Source organism: Peromyscus eremicus, chromosome 20 (assembly GCF_949786415.1).
Source record: "Peromyscus eremicus chromosome 20, PerEre_H2_v1, whole genome shotgun sequence".
Classification (NCBI taxonomy): domain Eukaryota; kingdom Metazoa; phylum Chordata; class Mammalia; order Rodentia; family Cricetidae; genus Peromyscus; species Peromyscus eremicus.
The window spans coordinates 60,937,943-60,951,999 of record NC_081436.1 but is presented as its reverse complement, the minus strand read 5'-3'; the positions used below and the strand labels follow the sequence as shown (position 1 = coordinate 60,951,999).

The following is a 14,057-nucleotide window of genomic DNA, read 5'->3' as shown; positions in this document are numbered from 1 at the left end:
AGGGGCAGTGCCTAAGATACCCAGTGTTGATATCTGATCTACATAGTCACACATGTCTACACGCACAAAAAGGCCAGGTATACAGGCATATAATCCCAGCACTTGTGAGGTGGAGACAGGAGGGATCAAGAGTTCAAGGATAGCCTTAGCCACTTAAATAAATCCCTATCTCCCACATTACCACATAATTAAATGTAGATAAAAAATTAAAACAAGTTCAATATAACTTACTAAAAAGGCAATCCTGTACATGTCATATGACTTAACACTGTAAACTAAGTGTAGATACTTGTAGCCATACTGAGTTCCAATACAGCCAAAGCTGACCCTGTCTCAAATAAACAAACAAACAAAAAAAATAAGTACAGATACTTGTATTCTAATAAAATTCTAGACAGTTGGGCTTGGTAGCTCATGCTAGTAATCCCAGCACTGGGGCACTTGGAAAGCCAAGGCAAGAAAGATTACCGTGTTTTAGGGTATCCAAAACTGTACAAAATGAGACTCTGCTTCACACAAACTTGTAAAACACACACACACACACACACACTCACTCACTCACTCACACAGGGTAGGTAAAATGGTACTCTTACAGCAATGTAGGTCACTTACAAGGTTGTGACTTGGTGAAATGATTTGAATAGGCACCAACCCCGCTGGCTTCGAGTGATGTCATTTAGTAACTTCTCAAACAGTAGTTGTAACATGCCCCAGCATTTGAGAGGTGACAGCAGCAGGATCCTAAGTTCAAGTTCTTCCTCAACCACATAAGGAGTGAAGCCAGCCTAGGAGACCCTTGTCTAAATAAAACAGATAACACACACAACTGTGTGTGTATGCGTGCACATGCATGCATGCACAAGTAAGTGCTCTCTAAAACTGAACTGTCCAAAACGCAAAACTAAGTCATAGATGGCTGCGTGGTGGTACACACCTATACTATCAGCTCTTGGGAACCTGAGGCAGGGAGCATTCCTGCTAGTCTGAGGCCAGGTATGAGCTAGGTAGCCCGAGATACATAGCCAAGATCCTTTTTATTTTCATAAAACAAAACAGGCAACTGATATAGGCCAGGTACTGTAAATGAACTTTGTTTTATTTATAGTCTAGCTGGCCCCAATTTTTAAAGGGTCTTCAGGACAAATCCTCTTCTGACTCAATCAATCAAATAAACCTTCACTCTTCCTCTAGGTTCAGGACAATACTTCTCTGGGGCTGCATACCCTGACATAATAGCTGGCACTTCCTTGCTGAATTTCACGGTCCTTGGGTTACCTCAGGAAACGACAGCATCAACTTGGTAGACTACTAATGGACACAGAGCAGCTGCCTCCCCAAAACTGCCTTGCTTCCTTCCTTCCTTCCTTCCCACTGCTCCGGCTCCCTGCCCACCTTCTCCCAGCTGCACTCCCATCCATCCACACAGCCCTGTGCACAGGAGGAGTCTAAGTGCCTGCTGTCCAGACTCTCCACTCCACTTTGCTGATGTAAGGGCGATGGCCTGCTTCCTGCTGGCACTGACAACCATATCCAGATAAGAATTCAACAGGAAGTGGTCTGAAGACCACTGTCCAAGGCATCACTAACCACAATTAACTAATGATAGATAGTGTTTAAGAAATCTGCTTACCCAAGAATACGGAGAACTCAGCTAATGACCTATTCAACAACCCTCACCAACTCCTAAGAGACTGGCCTAGCTATGACAGATCGGCAGCGGAAGGTTCATGGGTTTGAAGTGCCTATGGCTCTGAATGAAGCTGAAGTGAAGATTTTCATGCAATGGATAGAATTTCCTTTGTCTTTTGTTACAAATTTAAAAGCATCATGCCTTGCATAATATAACCATTTGGTGAGCATTTGAGATCTGTTTTAGTCCTTCATACAACAGACATTAAAACCCGAGACAAAACACACAGACATAGACAGCCTTTCTCAGGTGCTTGGTTCCTTCTGCCACTCCCCCACCCCATCGCCCCGTTTTAGATATCTATATCTAAACATAGACTCCATTCAATGGCTCTTAAACAGTGTCCGCTTTTTTGACTACATCAAAATCAACACAATATCAATAAGCTGTAGAATTAGTGAAATTTCATGAAACACAAATAACATCCAGTTTAAACCTGGAAGCATTCATTTCCAAGACAACTACATTCGGTTCAATAAATAAATCTCTTGCTATGATAGAGACTAAAAACTAAGGATGATTTTCTTTTATTAAAAGAGTTTAGTTTAAATGTATAACATGCAGTGGAGAGAAATCACTGCCTAGACATTCTCAAAATGACGCTATACTAGAACCGGAATAAATCTCTTCCTTGAGACTGGACATTTCAGGCTAAGGATGAACATTGTTTTTAGCAGTATAACTCCAGTTAGAACATCAATTTTAGGGATATAATCAACCAGGCACTACGAGCAATAGAATGAAAGTTACTCCATCAAAAAGATGAACGTTAAGGTAAACATTAGAAAGAGTAAGGGCAAGGAACTTCCAATCAAATTTACATCACCTGATTGTCAAACAGCCAGCTTTATTTAATAGCCTCTCCCAAACACACACATGTTTAGGCAAGGGCTGTCTGCCTAAGACTGTTAGAAAGATGGTGTGTTGGTACACACCCTTAATCCTGGCACTCAGGAGGCAGAGGCAACCTGATCCTGTGAGTTCAAGGGAGACCCTGTCTCAATAAAGTAAAAAAAAAAAATTCTGATTACTATACACCCAAAACCACAAAACAAATGTAAATGTGGTACTAATGTTATTTGATTTCCTTACACTGAGAACCACAATAAAACAACTATGATCAATACTATAAAAAAGCTTTCATGTATTTATCTTCATTTCTGAGATTCCCACAAACTACGAGTCCAGAGAGTCCAGACCAGAGTCTCAGGAACATGTGGACAAAGAACTCCATATTAGAAGAGTTCTAGGGGGGGTGGGGTGAGGTGTGTATGCACACCTTTAATCCCAGCACTTGGGAGGCAGAGGCAGGCAGATCTCTGGGTTCAAGGTCTACAGAGCAAGTTCTACGACAGCCAAGGCTATACAGAGAAACCATGTCTCCAAAAACAAAAATGAAAAATAAATAAAAATATAAAAATGTTCTGATTTTTTGTTTTTGCAGTCTGGGCTCAAACTCTGCCTTCCATATCCCTAGCCATATTGGAAGGTCTTAAAACTAAGTAGATGGTAACACAACCAAGTCTCTGTGTAATTATGAAGTCCACCTCCCAGAGCATGCGGTGTAGCTCAGTTTCTAAAGTCCAGCCTAGTAAGCATCAAGCTTTGGTTTGATTCCCCAGCACAACACAAAGCAGGTGTACTGACTCGCCTATAAGCCTAGCACTGGGGGGGGGGGGGGGGGGGGGGGGGCAAAGGTGGGGGACAAGAAGCTTAAGCTCTTCCTCACTTTACGTGAGTTCAAGACCAGACTTGGCTGCATGAAACCAGTCACAACAAAAAACTAACAAAAGCAAATCTATCTTCTCCAATCTTAAAAGACTGTTAGAAGGCTGACTCTGCAGCCTTATCACACAAGTAAGTGACAAACTCAGCTACCAATTACTATTAAATTACATGCTAGGTCCAGAAAAACTGGAAGAATATGCCACAGGAGACCAACTTTCTAAAATACTCTTGTATCAACAAACTCAAAATGTCCTTGAGCTGGGGGGAGGGGGTAGGTGGGTGTAGGCCCAGCTCAGTTGGTAGAGTGCTTGCCTAGCATGCCTGAAGCTCAGATTCAATCCCTGGACCAGCACAAACAGAGCATGGCAGCACACACCCACAGTCCAGTACTAAGGAGAGGCAGGATTGGGAGTTTCCAGTCATTGCTGGCTACATAGTAAGTTGAAGGATAGCCTGAGCAGCACAAGACAGCATCCCAAAGTCATCTGGCAGCTCAAAAACAATTGAAGAAGGATTAAGTAGAGTCTTGGTGCCCTGAACTCTTATTTTTTCTACCTCCACTACACCATATTTCACTGAAGGAGCCCTAAAATGCAGTATAAAGACTCAGGAATGCTTTCAACTTTGAGTTTTAAAAAACATCTGCTTCCTTGTGTGTGTGTACACCTGCACACATGTGGAGGTCCAAGGACAACTTTCAGGAGTCGTTCTCTTTCTACCATATAGGTTCTGGGAATTTAACTCAGGTTATGAGGCTTGGCTGCAGCAAGCAACTTCAGTTGCTAAGCAATTTTCTTCATTTTAACAAAAATAACTTTTTAACTCCACTCTCATAAAAGAATTTTTTTTGCTTTAACACGAAGTACTCGGGAGGTAGAAGCAGGAAGATCTATAAGTTCAAGACCAGCCTGAGCTATGTGGAGACCCTGTCTCAAAAACAAAAGAAAAAAAAAAAAAAAAAAACACCAAACCAACTAACTAAACAAGGAATAAATAAATGTTCATGTGGTGATGGGAAGTAGGAATAGTTCATACCACATGTCAGAAAGTCCAAGTTAATCCTCCCCAAGAAGCTGTTTTCCAAGCCTTCCCATTCTCTTCACTAAGAATACAGACTTGCTTGCTGGGTGTGCTGGTGCAGGCCCGTAATCCCAGCACTGGGGAAAATCTGGACAGGACTGTTCTAATTGTTAAATCAAGTGAGCAGAGGGTACATACAGTGAAACCCCTAAGTCCAGAACAATTAATAAAAAGCATTCTCTAGTCACTACCATGTTGAAAGCTACTCTTAGCAACTAAAAACCTGTATTAATGTATGACTGAAGAAAGCTCATTTAGTGTTGCTGAAATCACAACACCACTTTTGTAAATAATTTCCTTTCGGACTCATGGTGGAAAAAAACCTGTAACATTTCTTATTTACACCTGTATGCTGGTGTTTTGAGAATACACTCTCCATGAAGAAGCTGCCAAAAGAAACAACGGCTGCGAAGGGCCACACTTCGTTCCCTGGAGTCTTACATGAGGCGGAGTCCTCATGTCCTTTCAAAAGTAATGGTGGTGGCAGCCGGGCACTTGCCTTGTTACACACCTGCTACAAAGGCTTCTATGGTTGATTGTACTTCAGAAGAAACTGATACATCTTTCATATAATCACAAGATAATTCTGGCAGCAACAGCCCACTTGACACCAGGCTGGATGAATATGAGTCTTGGGTTTCTGAAGTGAAGACCTCCCTGGAAGTAGAACAGGGAGAGCTGAAAGGTTGAGAGCATTGTTTCACAGACACCTAATCAGGAAGCTCAACCTTAATAAAGGCCAACCGCTTTTCAACAGGACTTTTATTCACTAAAAATGAGAACAATGTATTTTGAACTGTAGACTACTACAGTTACTGTAAAGATGCCTAACTACAAGCATTTCTACTTTATTTCATGTAAGCATTGGCTGGCTCAGCACTCAGCTTTAAAAATACACAAGAGTATCTAAGGTCCTCTCTGCATTCCACCTCCAACAGAAAATGTTACTTACCACACAAGGTAACCTCGGAAGTAACTGACTAAAACCACTAGAAGAGGCTTCTTCTGAAGGATGACTGGTGCCAGGAGGTGAAAAGCACCAGGAAGCTATACACTGAACAGGACAGCAGAGATGCTCTAATGGGTAGTAAAAAATCGTAGTGCTTTTGCAATTAAGCGACCAAAAACAACCTGCATGGGGTACTCATGATATCCAGAACAGGGTTTTCCCAACACACAGTTAACTTGAAAACTAATAATCGCAATAAAATAATTTTTCTAGGGATGAATCAGCTCACTATGCCTACACACACACACACACACACACACACACACACACACAAACAAAAACATTTCAATGAAGAGTTATATTAAAAGAGAACAAGAATGAGCAGAAGACAAGGAAGAAGTGAATAAGGAAATAAACCCAGCTTACTTTAAAGAATCTTTGTTAAAAGATTTATATTTTGCCAGGACTGGCAGTACACATTTGTACTTGGAGGGCAGAGGCAAGATCTCTTCAAGGACAGCCTGGTCTACATAATAACTCTATCTCAATAAAAAATTAAAATTAGGTGTCCATGTTTGTATCTGTATGCACATATGAGCATATGCCTATGGAAACCAGAACCACCCACTGGATCCCCTGGAGAAAGATACGTAGACTGATGTAAAAACCATCTGACATGGTTGCTGGAAATCCAATTCAGATTCCTTGCAAAAGCATTTAGTGTTGTAACCACTGAACACTACCCTTAGTTGCCCCCACCCCTGGGAAGGCTAGAGGGCATTGGGATGCCCCAGAGCTGGAGTTACAGGTGGTTGTGAGCTACCAGTCACAGGTGCATCTTGGAAACTGTAATTGGGTTCTCTGCAAGAACAATATATGATCTAAACTGCTGAGCCATCCCAAGCCTCAAATATTAAAATACCTTAATGACAAAATAAAGGAATTTTATAGTCATGTTATACTTATGCACGCAGAACTGCTGTTTGGATATATGCTACTTTATAGTCTGGTACAAGTGGTAAACTAGATTAAATGTTCAAGAGTCTAGGGCACAAAACTAGAACTATTAAGATCTTGAGTGGCGAACAGCTGAAGTCTTTTACTTGTTTTCCCATTATGTACTGACATTTTATATATATAAAATGGATATGTCTAACTCAGCGCTCTTCAGGGGTTGATGGGACAAAAGTGTTCATTCAGAAGATTATCTCAGGACTACTATGGCTTTCACCAGTCATGTTGAACATAGCAGGAAATATCAAATTTATGCACACCAAATTTAACATGTTAATAATTATGTTGAGCTTAGACTATGAGCTAAGAAAATATAGACAGCCAGACATAGTGGCATACATCTTTACTACCAGTACTGACAGGCAGGAGCAGGTGGCTCTCTGTGAGTTTGAGGCCAGCCTGTCTACATAGGACAGCCAGGGCTACATACAGGCACTGTCTCAAAAATAAAAACAAACGAAAAGCAAAAAAGTTAAAGGAAATACAATTTTAACTCTACTCATCATTGTGTGTGCATATGCCATGGCAGGCACGTAGAGGTCCGAGGATGTCTCTGTAGAGTCAGGTTGTTTCCTCCATCTTCCATGACTTCCAGGGACTGACCTCAGGCCATCAGGTTTGCATTCTCAGTGGCAAGTACCCAAAACCATACTTATTTTTTAATAATTCTTTACAAACTGGGTGGGATCTTTGCAATAATCATTATATCTTGCTCAGCAAGAAGTAAATTAAAAATTTAACTTACAACATATAGCTAATACTAGTTTCAGTCTACATACATGAACATAGTCTTATGATGCAGTATTCTAAAAATGTTGACCTAAAAATCCCAACTTCAATATGCAACCTAAAACCAGTACAAGCCAGGAAAACCTGAAGGATTTGTTACAGCTTATGTTAACAGCTGATAGATATGTGTGTGTGTGTGTATGAATAGGTGTAGCCCTGGTTGTCCTGGATCTTGTTATATAGACCAGGCTGGCCTCTAACTCAGAAATCCTCCTGCCCCTGCCTCCTTGGTACTAGGATAAAGGTGTGCCGCATGCCTAATAGCTAAAACAAACAAACAAACAAACAAACAAAGAACCCCCACAAAAACACAAAACACCACGTTTCATTTATTTTCTGACAGTCTCATATATGTAAACAATTTATGTTGATCATATCCATCCAAGTCCCCCTAGGTACTCCCCCAGATACCCTCCCTTCTCATGTTCCTTCCCCATTTTTTGAAACCACTGAGTCCAATTAGTGCTTCCTGTTGGCATATTGACTGATCTTATTCAGGTCTTATGTGGGTAACCATAGCTGCAGTGAGTCTGAGTGTGATAATCATATCATGTTAACAGCCATTTTTTTTTTTTTTTGGTTTTTCGAGACAGGGTTTCTCTGTGTAGCTTTGCGCCTTTCCTGGAACTCACTTGGTAGTCCAGGCTGGCCTCGAACTCACAGAGATCCGCCTGGCTCTGCCTCCCGAGTGCTGGGATTAAAGGCGTGCGCCACCACCGCCCGGCTTGTTAACAGCCATTTTTAAGTCTATAATTAATGCTACTCCATTTATAGCAATTATCCCAGAGCAGTTCTAGGACAGCAGGTAATACAGATTAAAACCCTGTTTCAAAAACTAGAAAGTAATAAATACAACTCCACAGCATGTCCTGAATATACTTAAAATTACTCATGCCACAAAGTAACAATATTATCAGAGAAAAGCATAGATAAAATTCTGCTTCTGGCTAGATATGGTGGCACATGCCTGCAGGTGGATCTCTTAAGAGTTTGGGTCAGTTTGGTCTATATAGCAAGTTCCAGGCTAGTCAGGATTACATTAGAGAGAAACTGTCTCAAAAACAAAGCAAACAAAGAAACCTGCTTCAATGAGCATGTTAACAAATTGCTTAACATTAGCACAGATGATCCTGAAATATTATTCCTATAAGGTTAACTAAAAGATGGTCATCCTAAAACAGCCAACCAATTTACCTAGTATTTACATTTTCAAACCTTTCTCCTAACATAATGCCTCATTTTTCATTATCAGTTATTAATCTCTCAAAATATTATTTTTTTTGGTAGAGGTAAGCAGGGGGAAACCCCAAATCCAAACCCCTAAAACAAGATCAACTCAGTAAAAAAGTATGGTGCAGTACATACATTAATTCTTCCATCCCAACTATTCTCTGTAATAAATTTGAGAACCAACCAATCCCTCCTGAAACTGAGTTCTGTTAGATAAGGTGTATGCCTGTAATTCTAGCACTTAGGCTAGAATCTGGATTCAAAATCAGCCTTAACCACCTAAAACTTTTTTTTCTTTTCTTTTCTGTGGGCTAGGAGAGACTAACATATTGTGTGAGAATTTCTAGCTTTCAGATACTTAATGGAATGAACTAGCTTAAAATTAATGGCTGACTCAAAATCTTATCCTGAAGCCAGGTGTGGTGATTGATCTATGTCTGTAATTCCAATACTTGGAATCTGAAGCAGGATTCAGCGATTTCTAGGCAAGCCTTGGCTGCAATAGTGATACCTTCCCCCTCACACAAAAAAGGCCAGGGAGAATAGAAAACTCATCCCTATGCCCAATCCTAGAGCCTATTATACCTGCACAAAAATCCTAAAGGAGTACTGAACACAGCTTAAATACAGTTCATATAGTCCCATATTTTGCAATGTTATGAAGTATTTCCATGAAGGCCAATGTTTGAAGTTCTCCCAATAGTATGTTGCTTCCCAGAAGATTACTCCTAGGATCCCAGTGTCCAGTGACGTGAACCATCACACACAAAGATACTGTATTTTTGAGAGGTACTATATTTATTATTCTAGTGAAACAATGTATCTTTCTGAATCTACTAACTTGTCAAATTTCAGAGCAGTCACGTAGTATATTTAGATATTATGTAACACCCTACAAGAGATTGAGTCAGCTCTCTGTAAACATAGTATTTCTACAGTAAAATTCAAGAACATTAACACTAAATAGACACAATAAAAATAGCTTCAAGTCAGCACAAATTCAAGCTTTTCTCCCAAATCAGTTAGGGTTGGCCATCAGATGGCTTAGCACACTTGCAGTAAGCCTGACATCTATCTAAGTTCACTTCCCAGGACCCACAGGGTAGAAGGTAAGAAATCAACTCCTATAGGCTGTCCTGTCTGTGGCACATGTCCAGACACACACACACACACACACACACACACACACACACACACACACACACACAGCTCAATAAACAAATATCATCTGCACACAATATATAAACAAAGCCCAGTACTTAATTACTGAATCAAGAAATTTGAGTTAGGTTTATCTTTTACTATGTTCTCTTCCTTTAAAGATAAATTGTCAGGCATGGTAGTATACATCTTTAATCTCAATATTTGGGAGGCCGAGGCAGGCTCTGTGAATCTTAGGCCAGCCTGGTCTACATAATCTCTGGGCAGCTAGAGCTACAAAGAAACCCAGAGACCCTGTCCTCAAAAAAAAGAAACCGTTTTTTTTTTTTTTTTTACATTTCTACCTTACAGCTACTCTTCTCTGAGAAGTACATACCCATACCTGGGCATGTCTCTCCTCTTTCCTAAAGCACCTGCATTTCTATTCTTTTTTTTTTTTTTTTTTTTTTGTTTTTCGAGAAAGAGTTTCTCTGTGTAACTTTGTGCATTTCCTGGAACTCACTTGGTAGCCCATGCTGGCCTTTAACTCAGAGATCCGCCTGCCTCTGCCTCCAAGTCCTGGGATTAAAGGCGTGCGCCACCATCGCCCGGCTATTCATCCTATTCTAAAATGTTAAAAAACTTAACAGGCTGGCACTGATTCCTCAGGAAACGGTACTTGCCATGTAAGCCTGGAAACCTGAGTGGGCTCAATACCTGGGATTCACATGGTGGAAAGAGAAAAATGAGGTCAGTTGTCCACTGATCAAAATGAATTTTAAAAGTCCATCTATTAATGATTATAATGCCAACCAGACCCACTTCAAAAGACATATATTTACTATTGTTGAGATAAGCTCTTGCTGTATGTCCTACAAAGGCCTTGAACTTCCAAACATTCTGCCCCAGTCTCTTGGTGCCAAAAAATGCTTAAAAATAAGCCAATTTATCCAGGTGTGGTGGCACACACCTTTAACCTGAACACTTGGGAGGCAGAGGTAAGTGGATTTCTGTGAGTTCAAGGCCAGCCTGGTCTACAAGATAGATAGCCAGGGCTGTTACAGAGAAACCTTGTCTCAAAAAAGCCAACTTGGGAGAACATTTTGATAAATCAAAAACAGAACAGATTAAAATTAATAGAAATTAGATATGTGACTTGGAAATAATTTGGTAGCAAGCATGCCATTAAGTGGCAAATAAACCACCTAGTTAAACAATGCAGACTGTTGATTCAGGTTGTTGAATTCTCACAATTATAATCACCCATACCAAGATAAGGAATACACAAATAAAAGAGAAATTAATGTGCCTACTTAGGACCAAAAGAACTAGTCTAAGCAAGGTTTGGTGGCACAGGCCTGTAATCCCAGTAGTTGGGAGGTGGAGGCAAGTGAGTCTAAAATTATTTATGAATGAGACACAGTCTCACGTAGCCCAGACAAGCCACAAGAGTTCCTGATCCATTTTCTACCTCCCAAATGCTCAGACTATAGTTGTGTTCTAGAGCTATGCCTGGCTCAGAACAACCATTTTTATTCAAAAAAATCTGTTATAACCAAAATAAAGAAACACTACTTTGACATTTCAGTTTTCCCAAAATTCTTTTTTCAAAGGAATACTTTATTGACTACACTGCAAGGAGTAATACGCTGGGCAGTAGCTTGAAAACTGCCCTCCTTAGGTTTTCCTACACTGGTTCTGCCCATGTGAAACCCACTTAAGTTTCAAAACCCACAATTCAATTCCATGACATCTAGGAAAGGAATTCTTAATGTTTGCAATGTATTTATTATTTGTATGTGTAGGTTGCTGTGTACACACAGAGGCCAGAGGTAAATGTCAAGTGTCGTTCCTCAGGACTGTCCACATTTTCAAATAGGATCGACCTCTCACTGAACCTGGAGCTTAGCAATTAGGCTAACCTGGCTGGTCAGTGAGCCCCAGGATTCTTAACTCCACTGTCCCAGCACTGGATTACAGGTGTGGACCAGCTGGGCATGTTGGTATGCCCTCAATCATAACAGTTAGGAAGCAGAGGTCGGTGAATTTCTGTGAGTACAAATCCAGCCTGGTCCATATAGTGAGTTCTAGGTAGGTAGGTAGGTAGGTAAATGGACCTCTCAAATTTAAACCAGTTTACTGAGGAATTACATTTTGTACAGTGGCCCAAGTCTTAAAATAATCCACACACAGAATACCAAGTAGCCAAAAAAAAAAAAATGTCCTTGGCTGTTTGGAATGAGGTATACTGCAAGTCTTAGGTATCATCTTTCCAAAAAGCTCCCCAAAACCATTGGTTTTCTAAAAACTTAGTATATGAAACCATCTTAATAAAGAAAAACAAAAAAACAAACATACAAACAAAAAACCCTTGACTGGCAGAATGATTGTTATTAGGAAACCGTGAACTGAAATGCTTTCATACTCACACTCTAAGATGCAGCTTTACCAAGGGCAATGGCAGCAGATTTTTTGCTTTACCAAGGGGCCTAACAAGATGGCTCCCAGGTAACAGCACTTGCTCCCAAGCCCGAGGATCTGTATTTGAGCCCTGGATTCAATTAAGTTTTGACTCTTCTGATTCAGCCAATACTCATACCTACTAAGTAAATGATTGAATATGGTAAACTATATCCTAAATTCAAAATCCACTCTCCAAATGATATTAAAACCCAGGCTAGTACAATTAAATTATTTTTAATTTTTACTTATGTGAGTATGTATCTATGCATATGTGCATCTCTGTGTATGAGCATGTGCATGATATGCAGGTGCTAGGAGGCCAAAATGGGACAAACAATAGAGCCTCTGAAGCTAGTTACAGGCAGTTGTGAACAACCTAACATGGTTCCTGAGAATTTAACTAGGGTCCTCTGCAAGAACAGCAAGTACTCTTAACCACTTCAGACCCCAGTGCAATTTCCAAATATACTAAATATAGTACTGTTATTATTCATGCAAGTCAAAGTTATAAGTGATCCTATCATGGTAAACAATGCACACAAACAACCTTACCAGTCACACCTGTAACTAATCTCTAACTTAAGTTTTTAAGGGTCTGAAGAGGTAGACATAATTCTAAAATCTGAAAAACACTGAAGCACCATTTCCATCTTATTAAGATACCCTCCGATGTGAAGCTACTTACATGGACAAGTTAGGAGATGGAACCCCCCTATCATCAGCTAGGTTCCCAAGGTGGCTCAGCGTTGAAGTCGAACTGCTCTCTATACAGCACTTCTCCTAGGCCTTCTGGGTAGTTGTATACTCGGTCAGAAAGTTCGCCCTAAAGAAATAAAAGTAGAAAGTTGTTTTAAAAATGAGGTTGTGCTTCAAACAAGTTAATTTAAATGACTAAATAAAGTTTATTTAATAAGTGTCCTATTAAAGTGACATTCCAGCTGTGCAGGGTACCATATACTTGTAATCCCAAAACTCAGGGGACTAAGCAGGATGATTACTGTGAGTTCAAGGCCAGCCTACGTTACATAGCAAGGTCCTGTCCTAAATAAACAAAATGACAAAAATGACTTTAAATGCATAATGTTCTAGCACAGTCTTGGAACTCTCTGAAATACCTTTTAGGTTAAGTTCAAATTATCCTTTGCTACAAATTCCTACTACAACACTAAAAAGATTTATCAATTAAGCTGGTATACACCTGTGATTCCAGCACCTGTGGAGGCAAAGGACCAGGAACCAAGAGTTCAAGATCATCCTTTGTCAAGAACAAGAGCCTGAACCAGCTTGGAAGACATGTCTCAAAGAGAAAAGTAATTTGATAAGCCCTAGGCAAGTCTGTAAAGTTTTTCTCCTCATATCCAACCCCTCTAGATCTATTTTATTATCACCAGAAGCAAATGAATGTGAAGCTTGGCATACTAGCTTTAGAAATGTCACCACCCAGTAATAGTTTGGCAATTACTCTAAAAATTTAGAGATGCTATATACACCACTTCATTTGTGCTTCAATGGTTACTACAGTCTGATTATATTTTCTAAGGAAGAGGTAGCAAGAAGGGAGCCAGAAACACTAGAAACTATATATAAGGTCAAGAGTTTTAGACTCTCAGAAGTACTCCATGTATCTTACTTAAACAGGGATCTAGGCAACTTTGAGCAAAATAAAAATGTTCTGCCCAGTGAGTAAAACTGACCACTCTTAAAAACACTCATAGTTGCTGAGGGAAAGAACTCATGTCTGATTTATAACAATGAGTGGCCCAGAGCTCTAATCCCCAGCACGTGATGGAAAGTAGAGACGGAAAGATCAGGAGTTGAGTTGAGGGCCAGCTTCATCTATATAAGGAGTTAAAAGCTAGTCTGGGCTACATGAGATGCTATCGCAATACAACTTGTAAAAATGATTATGACCTTTAGATTCCAAATAATATACTAACCTACAATTTTTTTGTTGCAGTGCTGTGTATTGAACCC

General features: G+C 40.0%; 1 protein-coding gene across 1 annotated transcript in view; it reads right to left on the bottom strand.

Annotated features, from left to right (window-relative positions):
- Azin1 (antizyme inhibitor 1) overlaps positions 1–14,057 on the bottom strand; it is a 31,105-nt gene that overhangs the window by 13,182 nt on the left and 3,866 nt on the right. Inside the window, exon 2 of the mRNA XM_059246843.1 lies at positions 12,769–12,906. The gene's annotated coding sequence lies outside the window, so the exon portion shown is untranslated. The remainder of the gene's footprint in view (positions 1–12,768; positions 12,907–14,057) is intronic.